At 43.7% G+C, this 17,291-nt stretch overlaps 2 long non-coding RNA genes across 2 annotated transcripts in view; one reads left to right on the forward strand and one right to left on the reverse strand.

Moving 5' to 3' along the window:
• The first annotated feature begins 1,841 nt into the window (after nt 1-1,841).
• LOC147659231 (uncharacterized) overlaps nt 1,842-17,291 on the forward strand; it is a 61,904-nt gene continuing 46,454 nt past the window's right edge. Inside the window, exons 1-2 of the long non-coding RNA XR_015307292.1 lie at nt 1,842-2,026; nt 4,593-4,711. This is a non-coding gene — a long non-coding RNA (uncharacterized LOC147659231). The remainder of the gene's footprint in view (nt 2,027-4,592; nt 4,712-17,291) is intronic.
• Nucleotides 9,332-16,093, reverse strand: LOC147659232 (uncharacterized). Its single transcript, XR_015307293.1, has 2 exons — nt 14,637-16,093; nt 9,332-14,536 (listed from the first exon to the last, which is right to left on the reverse strand). It is a non-coding gene; the product is annotated as an uncharacterized LOC147659232 (long non-coding RNA).

The following is a 17,291-nucleotide window of genomic DNA, read 5'->3' on the forward strand; positions in this document are numbered from 1 at the left end:
CACCAGCCGTCAGTGCATGCATTCATCGGACACACACCACCAGCCGTCAGTGCACGCTTTCCACCAGCCGTCAGTGCACGCTTCCACCAGGCACACACAACACCAGCTGGCAGTGCATACTTCCACCAGGCACTGGCTTTCAACCTCCCAAAATTCCACCACTCTACCCCACTTCTGAAATCTCTTCACTGGCTCCCCGTGCGGGCTAGAATTCAATTTAAGCTCGCATCCATCACTTTCCTGGCCCGGTTGGATCTGGCACCCGCCTTCATCTCCTCTGAGATTGTTCCTTATGTCCCCTCCAGGGACCTATGTTCGTCTTCCCAGTCCCTCCTCACCATCCCTCGCTTCCGGAGAAAGAAGTGGGGCGGCTCCAAATTTGCTATCCTGGCACCTACCCTCTGGAATTCCCTTCCCCTTCATCTTCGTGCTATCACCCTCTATCCCCAATCCCGCAAAAGTCTTAAAACCTACTTATTCACAAAATCCTTTGAATAAATGCACCTTCCTCTCTCCTTGCTCTTAAACCTCAGCCCCCACTAGCTACAGCGCCAAGAAACCGCCGGTATACGTGCGCTTTAAAAGTGCTTTTAAACTCAAACTCAAACACACACACCACCAGCCATCAGTGCACAATTTCTACAGGCACACACACCACCAGCCATCAGTGTACACATCAATTGTGAACACATCCACAATTAACTATTGTAGCAATCGGAGTATGGTGCACTTTACTTTTAACCCCTTGCGTGCGGCCGCGATTCTGCACCTGTGCGGCGTTTTTCGAAGTGGGCGGGTTTATGACGGCCCCCAGCCGTCATCAGCACACAAGCCCGGTGATGCATGACGGCTGGGGGCCGTCTTAAGCATCGAAGGGGTTAAACATATTCATCTAAAGCGCAGCATTCCACCATTGCTACAAAAATAGACATTTTTTTTGGCCTACAATTTATAGACTTTTGTTGCAGTTGCAATATTTAGCAATGCCAATAGCTCAAACTTAATTCACCCGAGATCTATTGCATTGTAAGTGCTTGTTGGTAAAGCCTCATGTTAGCCACAATTTCGTACCTTGACAATTGATGGGCAATGAATTATTACGTCGTTTGCAGAGGAAATAAGAGTCTGTGTTTTAGAATAGCGCGGTGGAAATGAAGCATCATTCTTTTCTGCACCAATAATAACACTCTCTGTGCAGCTGAGGTTGAGATTTGTATAATTGTACAGAGCGCTCATTTGCAAAAGAGATTCAGAGTAACTGGCCAATCAATATTTCTTGACGCACTGGCCTCTAAAACTTCCTTTTTGTCTGCTGCACAGTGTTGCTCCACGAGTGAGGTCTTGTCAAGCTAAGCAAGTGTCTCTCAGCCCCATCAAACTTCCTTCTCATGTGTCTTCTTTGCCGCAATTAGTTTAAAAATGTAGTTATATTAGAAAGAGGCTGTAGATTAGTGACCTTTCATTTCAGTAGTTTCTCATTATTTTCAAAATATGTTTAGAGCTTCTCGTTGTTCAAAATATAGGAATTTTTGATATTTATTTCTTCCAATGCACTTCATTCGATGACTTCTCGTGCTCTGGTGCAGGGGGCTCTATCTGTCCTTCGCGCATGCGCAGCTTTTAATATAAGGCCTAAGAGCAGTGTCTATTCTCCGCGCATGCGCAGCTGTCAATTCTAGCCCCCTTGAACAGTGTCTGTTCGCCGCGCATGCGCAGTTGTATCGGACCCCCAACCTCGCTCGGGTGCTGCGCATTTGAAACGTAGTGTCCGTTCTCCGCGCATGCGCAGTTGTTAATCAAAAGGCAAGCTTGAATAACTGTCCCCAGCGCATGCGCAGTTCATGCAAAGCCTCTAACCCGCGCTGATAGTTTGTTTGGCACAGGCGCCATTGACAGGTCACTGGGTGTCCAGGTGGGTCTGGGACAAGGTGTCTCAGTTTCTAGTTGCTCAGGGGGCCCCATGGCGGGTGTTTGAAGAGTGGATACAGTTAAACGGAATTTCAAAGCCCCTGGCTTCTTGTTCCAGGTATAGTTGAGTGCATTCTGTCATCTCATTTTTCTGCTCAATGTAACAAAATATTTACAACAGGAGCTGATTCCAGTGTTATTTCTTACAGAAACAGCTCGATGTTTCCACAAAGCAAATGGTGCAAGCACATTAGTTGTGACAGTGTTCACAGCTCTGGGGCCTATTTCCTTTAGGTGCTTAACTCTACAAGATGTTTACACTGCAGAGTTATCAACAGTATTTAGATTCTAATGGGAGAACTGTGAAAAGTAGTACATTCTACCTGGTCTTTTCTCACTGGTGCATTGCCCCAACCCCGAGAAAGATGTGTGTTCACGCCCTTGGATTTGTAAGCGCTGGACATGTGTATTGTCCTGCCATTTGCACATTTGAGTCTAAATGACCAACCTGTGGCCTGCTGAGTTATGTGCCACCCTCTTTGTTTTATCAAAAATATATGTATTGCTTTAGCACGAAAATGCAAAAGGTGCACACGGAAAAGAGTTTGTTTTAAAAACGTCGATATTGCTCATGGTAAATTGAAACTAGCATTTGCAATGCAATAGTTCTTGCATTAACCAGAGTTTTGTAAATGCGACACCTATTGCATTGCAAATGCATGTTTGTAAAAACGCCCATGCAGCGCATTAACTTTAATGTTGGCCGGGTCCCTGTTCTTAGATGAGCCCTGTCTAAAGAAAGGGGTGGGTCGCCATTAAAGTGAAAGAGCAGTATGGGGCGCTTTTATAAAACAATCATTTGCAATGCAATAGGTCTCGCATTTACACAAGTTTGAGCTATTGACATTACAAATAACAATGCCTTTTATTTTTTATTCGTTTTTAAAACATAAATAAAAGGCATTGTCATTTACAATACAAATAGCTTAAACTCGTGTAATTGCGAGACCTATTGCATTACAAATGCTTGTACATAGATTGGTAAACAGAAACAGGCTGTCTTTTACTCAATGCAAACATGGAATGGGAGACAGATGTATTGATACAAAATCAGTCAGACACATCAACACAGCTCCCATTTAACGTCACAGCTACACCTGCCAACATTTGAAATAGCAGTATTTCATTTCTTTCTTTTACCAATCAAGTGGCATAACGTATGCAAAATGAAACCTCATCTACTGTAGTTAAATTAAGTAAGCCATCCCTTTCCTCGGGGCAGGAAAACAATGCAGCAGAAGAGAAGTGCGCACATGCTGCTGCTGTTAACCTGCTGCTCGCGGGTGTCTCCGCTCCAAATACAAGCTTCCTAGGACCGGTTTCTGGCATTTCAGCCGTCTTCAGCCAGGCTTGCTGGAATCCAGTGGCAAAGTGAGCAAGGGACTCACATCCGAGCATACCCTGCCAACTTATGGCGAACAAAGTGGTACAAAAGGGGGTGGCGATGGACCGCTTTGTTCAGCTGAAATGCCAGAAACTGGTCCTCGGAAGCTTGTTTCCGGTCCAGGGAAGGCATGGCTTGGCAGTTCGGGCTGGACTGTTCCCATGAGGCACAGGGTCAGACTGATTTGCATATGGCCATGTCTGAACTGAGGTGGCAGAGTGGGCTAAAGAACGGTGATGGATTAAACCCAGATCTGTTGACTGGGTGTGAGTGTTTGATTGGTTCAGATGCTCCGTCCATCACCACCCCCTTTTGTACCCATTTGAAACCAGGCATTTTCCCCTTTATTACGCCAGTCCCTTCATGGTGACATCACTCTTTCCGCATGTGCTTCCGGGGCGAGCAATATTCATCGCCCCAGCCAGCACATGCGCAGGAGGTCGCTGACCTGCTGTGCCCTCGTCATCGTCCATCCCTTGACGAAAAACAAAAAAACAGTCAGAGTCAGACTGACTGAATTTAATTTGCGACACACGGGGCAGTGAGCAGTTCATTGATTTGACGCTGCTGCATTGCATGCGTGTGGTACGTGTCTCTCTTGTCTTCCTCCCCGTCCCGACTCCCGAGGCTAGTGGGGCAACGCCCCATTCGCCCCTATGCAACAACCACCACTGCTTATACCACGTGCAATTCATCCTCTCCAAAGCCAGGCCTCGAGATTTCCTGGGCGTGAAGGGCGGCTGATTTTGATTGGGTGCTTGATAGTTTTCCAGAAACTCATGTTCTTGATTGTTCATGTTTGTCAGTAGTTAATTAAACATGCCCAAGGGTTTTATCTCTTCAGTTGACAGAAGCTACAATAAAAGTTTCTTTGTCGTTGCAAAAAATATGAACAGCTAACGAGCCTCTGTCTGTAAAAGAATGGAAGGGCTGGGGAACTGTCATTCATCTCACTGCTAAGCAGAGCCATGTCATGCTTCACCCTCCTTCAGGCCTCTGATTTTAACCAACATCGCTTAGAACACTGGGACTTTAGAGCCCATCCTTTTAATGAGGAAAACAAAACTACAAGTCCCATAAGCAATAGTGGTGTAAGGTGTCACGCATGACCTAGGACAACATCGGATTGAGCACATCCAGTTCCACTTTTTAAGTAGTTGACACAATATTGAATTTATAATCTTTGTTTTTTATGGTCATGAGTCACCAGGATACTAAAAACGTGTCTTTTATTTTCAAGGTCAATTAAGTAATGGTCACCAGCTTGGAAGCTCTGTTCATTCTTCAGTATTTGTCATTGATCTCCATGTGTGGCTGGTTTGGGTCTGCCCCCTGCATCATTCCCGATAACTCACACAGGTAAGGAGCTTGTAGCAGCAACATGATAACCCCATACTCTTCTGTAAGAAGTGCGCTCCGAGGCAGGTATCCGATCATTTTTGTGAAACAAGCAAGCACCAATATCTGCTATCTACATTCGTTAAAATAAAACACAATCAATTCAATTCAAAATTTACTTTATTCGGCATAAAGCAATACCATTAAAGTACAGTGTTAAAAAACAATATCTCATACATTATAAAAATCATACTAAAAACCTGTTTAACAACAATACATAAAATATAAATGATTCGGCACGGGGATCATCTTATAGAAATGACAAGGTGTTACCCGGTTAAAAATGTTTCATCCATAGTATAGTGCAAATCAGAGCAAATATTGAACACACAGGACCATTATTCCTCCCCTCTACTGGTTCTGAGTTTCATCGCTAATCTTAGAAAATGTACTACACAGAAAAGCGTTAAAGGTTCTACTGACAATTTCAGAAACAGTAGGACCACCTTAACTTGTTTGAACTTGGCCTTCCTTAAAATACCTTTTAAAAATAGTCGCCTAGGTTAAGCGTAAAATGGGCATTGTAGGACCAAATGGAGCGTATCCTGTGGAGACCGTTGGTCGCAGCCACAGGAGCCCTTACTCTCCAAATGCTGTGCATACCCTGCTGGAACCGCCAAAGTATGGTGTAACAAATCTAGCCTGAAACGGGTCATGAGAAATCTGTCTTGAGGATTGTAAATAAGACACAAATAAGGTTCCATGCCCAGGCACGGCTTTGTTAACTGATGAGTTCTTACTGATGGCTTAGTCAGCTCTCTTGCTTCCCTATTTGACTTGGCTCTGTTTAAAAATTCTGACTTAATACGGCCCTTATCCTTAGATAGCATTTTGGTCGGGTGGGTAAAATATTTAACACAACCCATGGCTAACAGGTTTTCCTTGATGTGTCTAATCCAAGGAATATTGTAACCCCGTGCTCGTGCAATGCAGTCTGATTGTATTTGTTGACTTAACGTCGCCTCTGGGTTTGTCCATACCTTAATCCAGCATACGAGGGGCTTCCATTGCAGCCTATCGCACAGATGGGTTATACCCAGTTCCTCATGAACCATGTAGGAGGAAATGCTTTGTGGGACTTTCAGTACCCGCCTCAAATATTTGTTTCCTTCTATTTGTACCTTAAGCGGGTCTATAAAGCCCCAGACCTCACTCCCATATAAAACTTTGGCACAGCTTACAGAACTGAAGAAGTTCAGGATTTGTTCCGGAGACCATCGGCCTCGCCTCTTTGCAAAATTCATAGTTGCCCCTGTTGAGTTAATTAGTTTATTGCATTTCTCCTCCACAAGGGCTTTAAAACTAAGGCGACTGTCGAACATGATCCCCAGATATGAAAATGACTTGACCTTTTCCAGTACCTGTGTGCCTATTGTATACTTAGTTTTGCTGGATGGTCCTTTCCCTACCTCCATAACATATGATTTGGTGAGGTTCGATGACAAATCTAAGCTATCCATAAAATGGACTAAGCCATCTATGAGGCGCTGCAGTCCACGCACAGTGCGGGCCAAGAGTACCGCGTCATCTGCATACAGTAACACCGGTATCCCTCTCCTACCTATCTGCGAGCAGTCCACCCCTAGAGCTACCAGCGCCTGGGTGAAACCATTTATATATAAAGTAAAGAGGAAGGGGGCCAAAATACATCCCAGCCTCACTCCCCTTGAGCATGGGACGTGGTCTGTGACTTTTCCCTCCTTATCATATCTGACCTGGGCAGAAGTATTCTGATGCAGTGTCCGTAATATATTTACCAGACCAGGGTCAACTCCCAAGGTCCCCAATAGTCCCCACAATTTCTTCCGATTTACTCGATCAAATGCCGCGGTGAGGTCCATGAAAGACATGTACACCGTCCCCTCACTGGCTACGGTGTACTTGGCTGCCAGGAGATATAAATTAAGGCATTGATCTGTGGTGGAGCGGCCGCACCTAAACCCATACTGGGTATCCGTAATGATCTCATGTTCCTCCGCCCAATCAATCAATCGGTTAAGAATGGCCCTACCTAGCACTTTCACGGTAACATCAATTAATGAAATAGGCCTATAGCATTGAGGGCTATTTCTGTCCCCTTTTTTAAATATGGGGACTATTGTGGCCATAGACCAGGATATTGGCATCATTGTTTGCACTGCTGTATTTATTACTCTGGTGAGTATGGGCACCCAGAGTTCTTTCTGGCTTAAGAGGAGATCTGGTGGAATCCCATCAGGTCCTGGCGCCTTATTGCGGGTTAGCCCCTCAATCCCCGCCTTTATTTCTCCCAAGGAAAAGGTAATCTGGGGTGGGTTCACACTTTCCAGTTCTCAATGCTACCATGGTTATACAGGCCCTTGTAATGCTCAAGCCAGGTTTCTGGGAGGATGTGGCAGGCCAGCTTGGGTTTATTTGAATCATGAAAGCATGGTTCATTAACAACTCTCCAAAAAGCAGTCGAGTCCTTTGTCTCGGCCGCTTCTCTCAAGTTTTCCCATGCCTGGTTCTGCAATACGGTTCTGCGGCATCTTAGTGTTTTATTGTACCTAGCCCTGCAGCTTGATACCTTCCCTCTGTCCCTAGGTATGCATTTCAGAGCCGATTTCAGATCTCTCAAGGCGAGGGTGCAGTCATGATCGAACCACCTTGGTGCACTGTGTTCCTTGTTGACCTTCCTGCCCCTAAGTAAGCCATCTATTTCTTTGGCTGCTCCCTCAGATGCCTTGTTCAGGCCTGCCCCCTCAACCTCCAAGTCCAAACACTTCCAAACATTGGACTCGGCCTGTGTCAGTAAGATTCTGTAAAATGCCTCACAGTCCGTGTTGACCCACCTTAGTCTCCTACCGTGGTCAGTGGCTTTAATCAAATCTCCGCCCCCCCCCCTATGTTGTGATAGAAGTACCGCATTTGGATCTATGATGCACAGGAGAAGCGGGTTATGGTCACTGAAAATGCTAACCTCTATCTCAAACTTTGTAACTTGACACTTTAACATCGGTGTAACGAAAATAAAATCAATTATAGTGCCCTTCGCCCTGCCTTTGAAAGTAGGGGTGACCGTGCTATTGCCCTCCCCACCAATCAAATCCATGGTATATGTTAGGGTATGCCTGCCCAGGATCTTATTCAGCGCTCCTCCTTCCCTTGGGTGATTCAGGTGCCACCCCTCTACAATCGGGCAAGCCGACCAGTTCCCCTCATTCATTCTTAGGAAGGGGCATGGGTGACAATTGAAATCCCCTGCTAATAGTAGCTGGGAGCACAGTGCCCCTTGCTCCTCCATGCCTGCCAGCCGAGCCCCTAATTCATTTAGGCTTCGGAGAGTTTGTCCTGGAGTAATGGCATTATAGAAATTTACAACAGTTAAATTAAAACTCTTATTACGATATGAGTCCCAGTGTGCAGTCCGAGGCCCATCTAAGTTCACTCCACTTTCCTGAGATTCTAAGATCGACATAAATCGTCGGACCCCCCTTTGCCCTCCCCGGCGCTGACTTACGTGCTGGGACGAAAAACATTTTGTAGCCTTCTATTGCCTGGGTGTTACTATGTACCTCCCATGTTTCTTGTAGGAGGATTATTTGATGTTTCTTAATATACGTTAGCCAGTTGTGATTTTTTATTTTTGAGGCTAAGCCCGCTGCATTCCAGGATATGATCTTAATCTCTCCCACTATTTGACTGCCTGCTGTGACAGTTGTAGGGTTAGTGGGCATTACAGGAACCTCACCCAAATTCCCTGCATCTTTCTCCACATTTCTCCCACCGGGCTCTGTAACTCTCACATTGGCATTGGAATCATCTGACTGTGTGCGCCCTGAACCTTCATTGTCTCCTATTATGGGTGACCCCCTGTAATGGCTGGATTTTCTGTTTAGATGGGATCAGCCCCCAGGGGCCCCTATGACCCAGCCAAAACGTACTCACCTTCCGTCCTCAGGACCACCTATCCAGGCACCTGGTACCTACCTGAGGATAGGGAACTCGCAATATACAAGCTCATATTATTAAGAACACCACTAAATCTATAGGGATACTAAGAATATTACTAGGGATATCCATACACTACACTTATTCACATCAGTTGGTCTCGCGGCCACCCTGACCCAGACCGTTCTACCCTAGGGCAGATCTGACACACAATCTGGTGCGTCTACACACGTGGGTCTGCAGCCCCAGTGCTCTCCCTTTTTCCAAATCGTTCGCGATCCTGCGAAACATACACGGTAATCTCCCTCTTACCGCTCTCACTTAGTCTTTTACCACAATCCGGTGGCTTTACACACTGGTTTGACACTCCAGTGCTCTCATTAACGCCGCATGTCAAACGACGACCACATTCCTATGAACACCTATACATATATATATATATTGGGATATTATCTCAGCTGTCTACTCGGGATGAAACTACAATAATAACTTTAGATGTGGGTCCGGATTATATAATGTACTCTCTGCTCTTGGCATCAAAGGTCCACTCACTCCCTATTTATGTGATCACCACTCACCTGATTGGGATTACTCATCCATTCATGCGCCTAGCAATTACCTAGAAGTGCCATTTACCTTTAGTGAACAAGAATAGGGACTACACGCCAGTTAGTTATAAACTGGGGACATTTATTACAGTAATATAAACATTTATGCAAATCTAACAAAGGCTATAGGTAGAACACACCGCTTGAAAGAGAAAAGATTACACATAACAGGAACACTCCGCTGAAAAGGAAAAGATTAAGTATAGCTAATGTGATGAAAACAATATCACCTGATTAGTGTGAAGTCTTGTTCTAGCTGTCATCTGGGTTCCTCTCTCGTCTGTGCCTTGGCTCATCTCATGCTCTCTCTCCTCTCCTGCACTCTTGGGTACACCTCTGCGCTGATCGCTCTGTCTCTGGACTCCTCTCCCTCACACAAACCGTCTCTTCACCTTGCGTCTTCAATCTTTTAATAGTTCCTGCCGCTCTGATCACCGTTCATTCTGTCTCTCTTATTCGCTCTATCTCTGCACCAATGTCCAATTCCATCTGCTCCCATAGGTTAATCCACGAGCTCTCCTCTATCTCGTCTAAAAGGCATTACTTCAGACTCCAGCTATTCACACTTCCTCCTGATAAACCACTGCTTCTGACTGCTTCCTTCAGTTCCAGCTCACTATTCAACTCAGCTCTTCTCCAGATTGAACCCTCTCTCTCTCTCTGCCAACTCCACTCCACTGCTCCTCTCTGCTGGACTCTCCTCTGCACGACTCACTCTCTCCTCGACTCCTCTCCGACTGACTGACTCCGCCTCTGCACTTCACAAATATAGAATGCTGTTTCCTCATGGAAAGTTCCATCCATCAGCCCTCCGCTTACCAGATCTCTGCACCACTTCGCATCAAGGACACACACCCAGCTGGCCAGCCTTTTGTGGTGTCTTCAACACAGAGAATAATACAGCCTACCGATAAGGGCTGGCCCAGACCGGTTCTCTCCAAGTGGAAAACAGCCTTAACTATAAACATTACTTTTGCCCTAGAAAGCCTCTCTGCTTCCATCAAGATGGAGTCTCTCTAGCTTTAGGCCTGAAAGGGGTGAAATGCTCCTTAGCTCTGTCAGAATACCTACATGAACCATACCAATATGTCTAATATGTCAAAGCCAATAGGCAATAGACAGGTTAAAGTCAAGAATAAAGGCATATTAAGCAGCTATCCTCTTCTAGGTCTGGAAAAAGGGCTTAAAAGGGCCAACACAGGCTAAGAATACCTATACTAGATGCGAGCAGGATTAATGATCTATATCACTTCTAAGTAAAGCCAAAAACTCTGCCATAACATTCCACCCTTAGATCCTTATCATGCGAGCATCTTTATAAACAATAACATCCAAACAAACATCAACATAATCTATCCAACATAGGCTAAAAATACCTATCCTAGATGTGAGCAAGATTAAGATCTATATCACTGCTAAATATCCCTGCCATCCACCCTTAGATCCTTATCTTGCGAACATCTGACAAACAATAACATCTAAATAAACAAACATCAACACAATCTATCAACAAATCAAAAACCTAAAAAACTCCCTAAAAACAATGACAACTCAAGAAAATTCCACCTGAAACTCAATTGTAGGAAATAGAAACCTAAAAACAAATCAAAGCACCCTTGACCTGAATGCTGAAACATATCTGAGATTGGATCTGATAACAACAGAAACTAACCAAAGCATCCACAAACTAAATGTTCCTCAACTTCTAATGATAACTGGTGAAATCTAATGATGTAGGGACTTATGTGTTGAATAAAAACAGCAAGGGGCCTAAATAGGCCTACTTCGGACAACTTAAGGCTAAATGAGGCCTACCTACAGTTGTGAACTTAAAAACTAAATGTGTTTCAACTTCTAATGAGAGAACAAGAAAGGGCCTAAATGAGCCTTACGTACTATAGGCAACTTAAGCTAATGATGACTCATGAAACTATTGGTGTAGGTGCTAATATGTGAGATGAAAATAACAATAGGCCTAAATGAGGCCTACCTGCTGACATTAGTCAATTTAAGGTGAAATCTGAGAAATGAACATGACAAACTGTTGCAAGGTCTGGATAAACATTAACACATAATCATACTAAAAGACACACCACCCAGAACCATCTAAATTGTAAGGTAACCACCCTTTGATCAATTAAGGTGAAAATGCAAGAACAGTAAAAAACTACAACCCCAGTCTACAAGATTACTAGTGTAACATCAAGCTTAAATCACACAGTGGAGCACATGTGTGCGCCATCATTGAAAAAAGTCCTTCATTTGGAAAAACTATAATAGGTGACACATTATTTTTTAAAAGTGGGGCCTGCTTGTACAAGGGATTATGAATCAAGTCCTTTTACAATCCTGTAACAAATAAAACATGTTTGGGTTTCATTTCTTTTTAAAAGTGGGGCCTGCTTGTACAAGGGATTATGAATCAAGTCCTTTTACAATCCTGTAACAAATAAAACATGTTTGGGTTTCATTTCTTTTCAAAAGTGGGGCCTGCTTGTGCAAGGGATCATTCAATGTCCAAATTCATTTATAATACTGTTACAAAGAAAACATTTTTTTTTCTTGTTCTTTAAAAGTGGGGCCTGCTTGTAGTATTGCAGGCCAAGGAATTAAATAACTTAGTCACAATAGGTGACACGTTTTTTTGCTTTAAAAGTGGGGCCTGATTGTCCAAGGGATTATTTAATGTCCAAATTCTTCAGTGTAGGCCACCACCCTGCATCCTGGATACTTCCTCCAATGTGGCCATCCATCACCCGGTCTGGTCTGGTCTGGTCTGGTCTGGTTCCATCATCCAAAACAATAAACTAAAATAATAACATGAAAATAAAAAGCTAAAACAAATAAAGGGAGTGGGCAGATGCACGCACGCACCCCAACTGCAGCAATCCTAGAAACCAGAGAAAAAGTATCATTATTCTTGTAAAATAAAATTTTCCATTTAAAAAGCACCCCGGGTGCCTTTCATTATTGAAAAGAAAATATCCTAATTAATTAAAACATTCAAAATTTAACTTTTAGCAACATTGAGTGGGGCCTAACATACCCTAATCCTAACTAAGTCAGTCTCACCCTTCTGGGCAAGAGTCATGCTACAGTGTGAAAAAAAAAAATTGTAACACTGCCAAATGATGACAGCATCAGCAGGGCACTGCAAGCTTCCTAATTTCCATGGTCAGAGAAGCCCAGGCCACCCCGCCCTTAAATAAACAAGCCGTGCGCGGAAGAAAATTGGATTGTAGCCCATCATAACACACTGGGACGTGATCGAAACTTGCAGAATGAAGGGAAATTCATCTGCGCAGACCAGCTGGTCTGCCAAGGTCAAAAAAACAAATTCCTTTTGCCTGTTCTCATGGCCTGATTCTCAAACTAACGGAGGCGAATATTAATAAAAAAAAACAATTCTGTTACAGTGTATTGCCAATTAAAAAAAAAGATCCAATTTTTTTTTAGAAAGACGTTTGTCCACAAAACATTTAAAAATATGAGCACTTATTTAAAAGGGGCAACTATCTTTTGCACACCAAATTATATACATTCTGCATTTGAGAAACGAATTAACATGGCCCATTTGTCAAAAAGAAATAATTTGTAAAACAGCATAAAATGCATATTCATTTCAACATTATATTTAAGTTCACATTTTTTGATGACACATTTATAAAAGCATACATTTTAATTCACATTTGGGAAAATAATAATGTTACATTTTAACTTTTTTCATTTAAAAGCACATGGTTGCCTCACACTAATTAAAAGCACATGTTACCACGCACTGTCGGGCAAGATTTATTATTCTAAACCTATTATTATTGCAACCATCACATTCCTGTCTAGATGGAAACCCCTCACAGAAATAATTAATGAAAACAGCTCGTAGCGTGCACTCTAGGGCTATCTTTTTAACATTTCTCTCATTTTAAAAGAACAGCTTTCTCCGTAATTCACTGGTTGATTTATAAACACTTCAGTTCCAAAGTGAACCCACACAAATATGTAGACGCATTTCAAAAGGAATGTGAAATGAACAGAACCCTCCTCAAAACACAAGATGTTACCTTTCCGTCAAGAAACTGACAAAGCACGTAGGCTGACCAAGGAACCAAAAAAAAGTCAAAATCAAACCATCAAAAATCCACTGACTTTTATAGTCAGGTCAGATAACCATGCATGTTGACAGCATGTAAAAAATAAAGGCTGCCATCTCAACTCAAGATATTAACCCTTTGGCAGCTCAAATGGAAACATTTCCCAACGTCCATTTTTACATGGGAAAACCATTAGCACATTTCTTCACGTTTACAGCTAACACGTACACATTTTCAAAAACGTTATCCCCAAGCACCCGAGAAAGATCCAGCTCTCTCCTGCCAAACGTAATGAGAACATGTCCTGTCCAAGCCATGACCACATGGCGCTATTCACAAGCCAAATTTACAAGACAAGCCTTTCACAAACAACATTTCCAAGGCGCAATGCACAAGGAACACAACAAAGTAACATAAGAACATGCACCTCACAAACCACATTAAAATGGCGCTATTCTAAAGCCATATTTACAAGACAATAAACAAACTCAAAAAACGACACGCTTTTCACAAAGAATATATCCAAAGCACCATTCACAAGCAACACAACAGATCAACATGAGAACCTGCACCTCACAAGCCACATTAAAATGGCGCTATTCTAAAGCCATATTTACAAGACAATAAACAAACTCAAAAAACGACACGCTTTTCACAAAGAATATATTCAAAGCACCATTCACAAGCAACACAGCAGATCAACATGAGAACATGCACCTCATAAGGCACATTAAAATGGCGCTATTCTAAAGCCATATTTACAAGGAGCTATATTCACAGAACTCCACAGATCATATTAAAATGAACACATTTCACATTGCACAGCATAAGCAGATGCAGCAAGCAATTGAATGGGCAATTTAAAAGCACTTTTTACACACATTTATACAATTGGACCATCACAAAGATGTAACTGACTTCCTCATGTAATGCCATCCTTCAACTCTGACAGTTTAAACACCAAGATGAAAACCATTCCTTCCACCCTGAATAAACCAAATGCCATGATGTAATACAATCTCCTCACGCTGCAACTGTTCAAGCCAATAGGTCTAACAGGCTACATAAACTGCAACATTACGCCAGATGGAACTAGCGTTCAGGGCATTCCCTCAGAACACATGGGCAACTCTCTAAGCACATGGCCAGGCACACAGAGTTCGTAAACTGTCCGACTACGCCAAAAATGTAATTGGCGTTCAGGGCACTCCCACACAACACATGGGAGACAATCTAAACACATGGCCAGGCACACAGAGTTCGTAAGATGCCGACTACGCCAAAATGTAATGGCTGGATTTTCTGTTTAGATGGGATCAGCCCCCAGGGGCCCCTATGACCCAGCCAAAACGTACTCACCTTCCGTCCTCAGGACCACCTATCCAGGCACCTGGTACCTACCTGAGGATAGGGAACTCGCAATATACAAGCTCATATTATTAAGAACACCACTAAATCTATAGGGATACTAAGAATATTACTAGGGATATCCATACACTACACTTATTCACATCAGTTGGTCTCGCGGCCACCCTGACCCAGACCGTTCTACCCTAGGGCAGATCTGACACACAATCTGGTGCGTCTACACACGTGGGTCTGCAGCCCCAGTGCTCTCCCTTTTTCCAAATCGTTCGCGATCCTGCGAAACATACACGGTAATCTCCCTCTTACCGCTCTCACTTAGTCTTTTACCACAATCCGGTGGCTTTACACACTGGTTTGACACTCCAGTGCTCTCATTAACGCCGCATGTCAAACGACGACCACATTCCTATGAACACCTATACATATATATATATATTGGGATATTATCTCAGCTGTCTACTCGGGATGAAACTACAATAATAACTTTAGATGTGGGTCCGGATTATATAATGTACTCTCTGCTCTTGGCATCAAAGGTCCACTCACTCCCTATTTATGTGATCACCACTCACCTGATTGGGATTACTCATCCATTCATGCGCCTAGCAATTACCTAGAAGTGCCATTTACCTTTAGTGAACAAGAATAGGGACTACACGCCAGTTAGTTATAAACTGGGGACATTTATTACAGTAATATAAACATTTATGCAAATCTAACAAAGGCTATAGGTAGAACACACCGCTTGAAAGAGAAAAGATTACACATAACAGGAACACTCCGCTGAAAAGGAAAAGATTAAGTATAGCTAATGTGATGAAAACAATATCACCTGATTAGTGTGAAGTCTTGTTCTAGCTGTCATCTGGGTTCCTCTCTCGTCTGTGCCTTGGCTCATCTCATGCTCTCTCTCCTCTCCTGCACTCTTGGGTACACCTCTGCGCTGATCGCTCTGTCTCTGGACTCCTCTCCCTCACACAAACCGTCTCTTCACCTTGCGTCTTCAATCTTTTAATAGTTCCTGCCGCTCTGATCACCGTTCATTCTGTCTCTCTTATTCGCTCTATCTCTGCACCAATGTCCAATTCCATCTGCTCCCATAGGTTAATCCACGAGCTCTCCTCTATCTCGTCTAAAAGGCATTACTTCAGACTCCAGCTATTCACACTTCCTCCTGATAAACCACTGCTTCTGACTGCTTCCTTCAGTTCCAGCTCACTATTCAACTCAGCTCTTCTCCAGATTGAACCCTCTCTCTCTCTCTGCCAACTCCACTCCACTGCTCCTCTCTGCTGGACTCTCCTCTGCACGACTCACTCTCTCCTCGACTCCTCTCCGACTGACTGACTCCGCCTCTGCACTTCACAAATATAGAATGCTGTTTCCTCATGGAAAGTTCCATCCATCAGCCCTCCGCTTACCAGATCTCTGCACCACTTCGCATCAAGGACACACACCCAGCTGGCCAGCCTTTTGTGGTGTCTTCAACACAGAGAATAATACAGCCTACCGATAAGGGCTGGCCCAGACCGGTTCTCTCCAAGTGGAAAACAGCCTTAACTATAAACATTACTTTTGCCCTAGAAAGCCTCTCTGCTTCCATCAAGATGGAGTCTCTCTAGCTTTAGGCCTGAAAGGGGTGAAATGCTCCTTAGCTCTGTCAGAATACCTACATGAACCATACCAATATGTCTAATATGTCAAAGCCAATAGGCAATAGACAGGTTAAAGTCAAGAATAAAGGCATATTAAGCAGCTATCCTCTTCTAGGTCTGGAAAAAGGGCTTAAAAGGGCCAACACAGGCTAAGAATACCTATACTAGATGCGAGCAGGATTAATGATCTATATCACTTCTAAGTAAAGCCAAAAACTCTGCCATAACACCCCCCGAGCGCTATTCTCGTCTTCCAACCCCCTCACCTGTCAATCTATTTCATTTAGGGATGAAGCACAGTGGAGAGGTGCAAATCGGTTAATGAGTGAAACTAGCTGGTCCCCCCCGTCTGATGCAATCCTATTCCTCCTATGGTCACCTTGCATATTCCTATGTGCCATATCCCTATAGAAAGAAGCCAAGGGGAGCAGTCTGATACTGGACCCTCCATCCCCTTGGTATTGACCCCTGGATTGACTATGGAGGAGCTCATTGACTAACTCTGGGTATCTGAAATTCAAAATCACACAATCACCCGCAAAGCTCTTTCTGCCTCTTCCGATCCAAGCCACCCTCCTTGCCATCAGAATATGTCTGTGTTGTGTGATATTGAAACCCGTGTTTTTGACTAGCCAATGTGCTGTCTTGTTAATTAGAGTGCGCTGGGATTCCTCCCTCTCATCCCCGTTAGTAGGAACCCCTACAAGGACCACTGTGTAGGGGGTTGAGGCTGGGGGGAGATCCAATGTCGGTAAACCCCTAGCGCTCTGCACAGCGTCCGCTATTGTTAACTCCTCATCACTAACTATTGCCCTTCTTCCCTCCGAGCCCCTCTGGGCTGTGTCTGGACAAACCGTATTAGGTGGCCCCATTCTGTTTATGCTTAGGGTAGTCCCGTTCGTTTTAC

Source organism: Lissotriton vulgaris, unplaced genomic scaffold, assembly GCF_964263255.1.
Source record: "Lissotriton vulgaris unplaced genomic scaffold, aLisVul1.2 SCAFFOLD_1719, whole genome shotgun sequence".
Lineage (NCBI taxonomy): Eukaryota > Metazoa > Chordata > Amphibia > Caudata > Salamandridae > Lissotriton > Lissotriton vulgaris.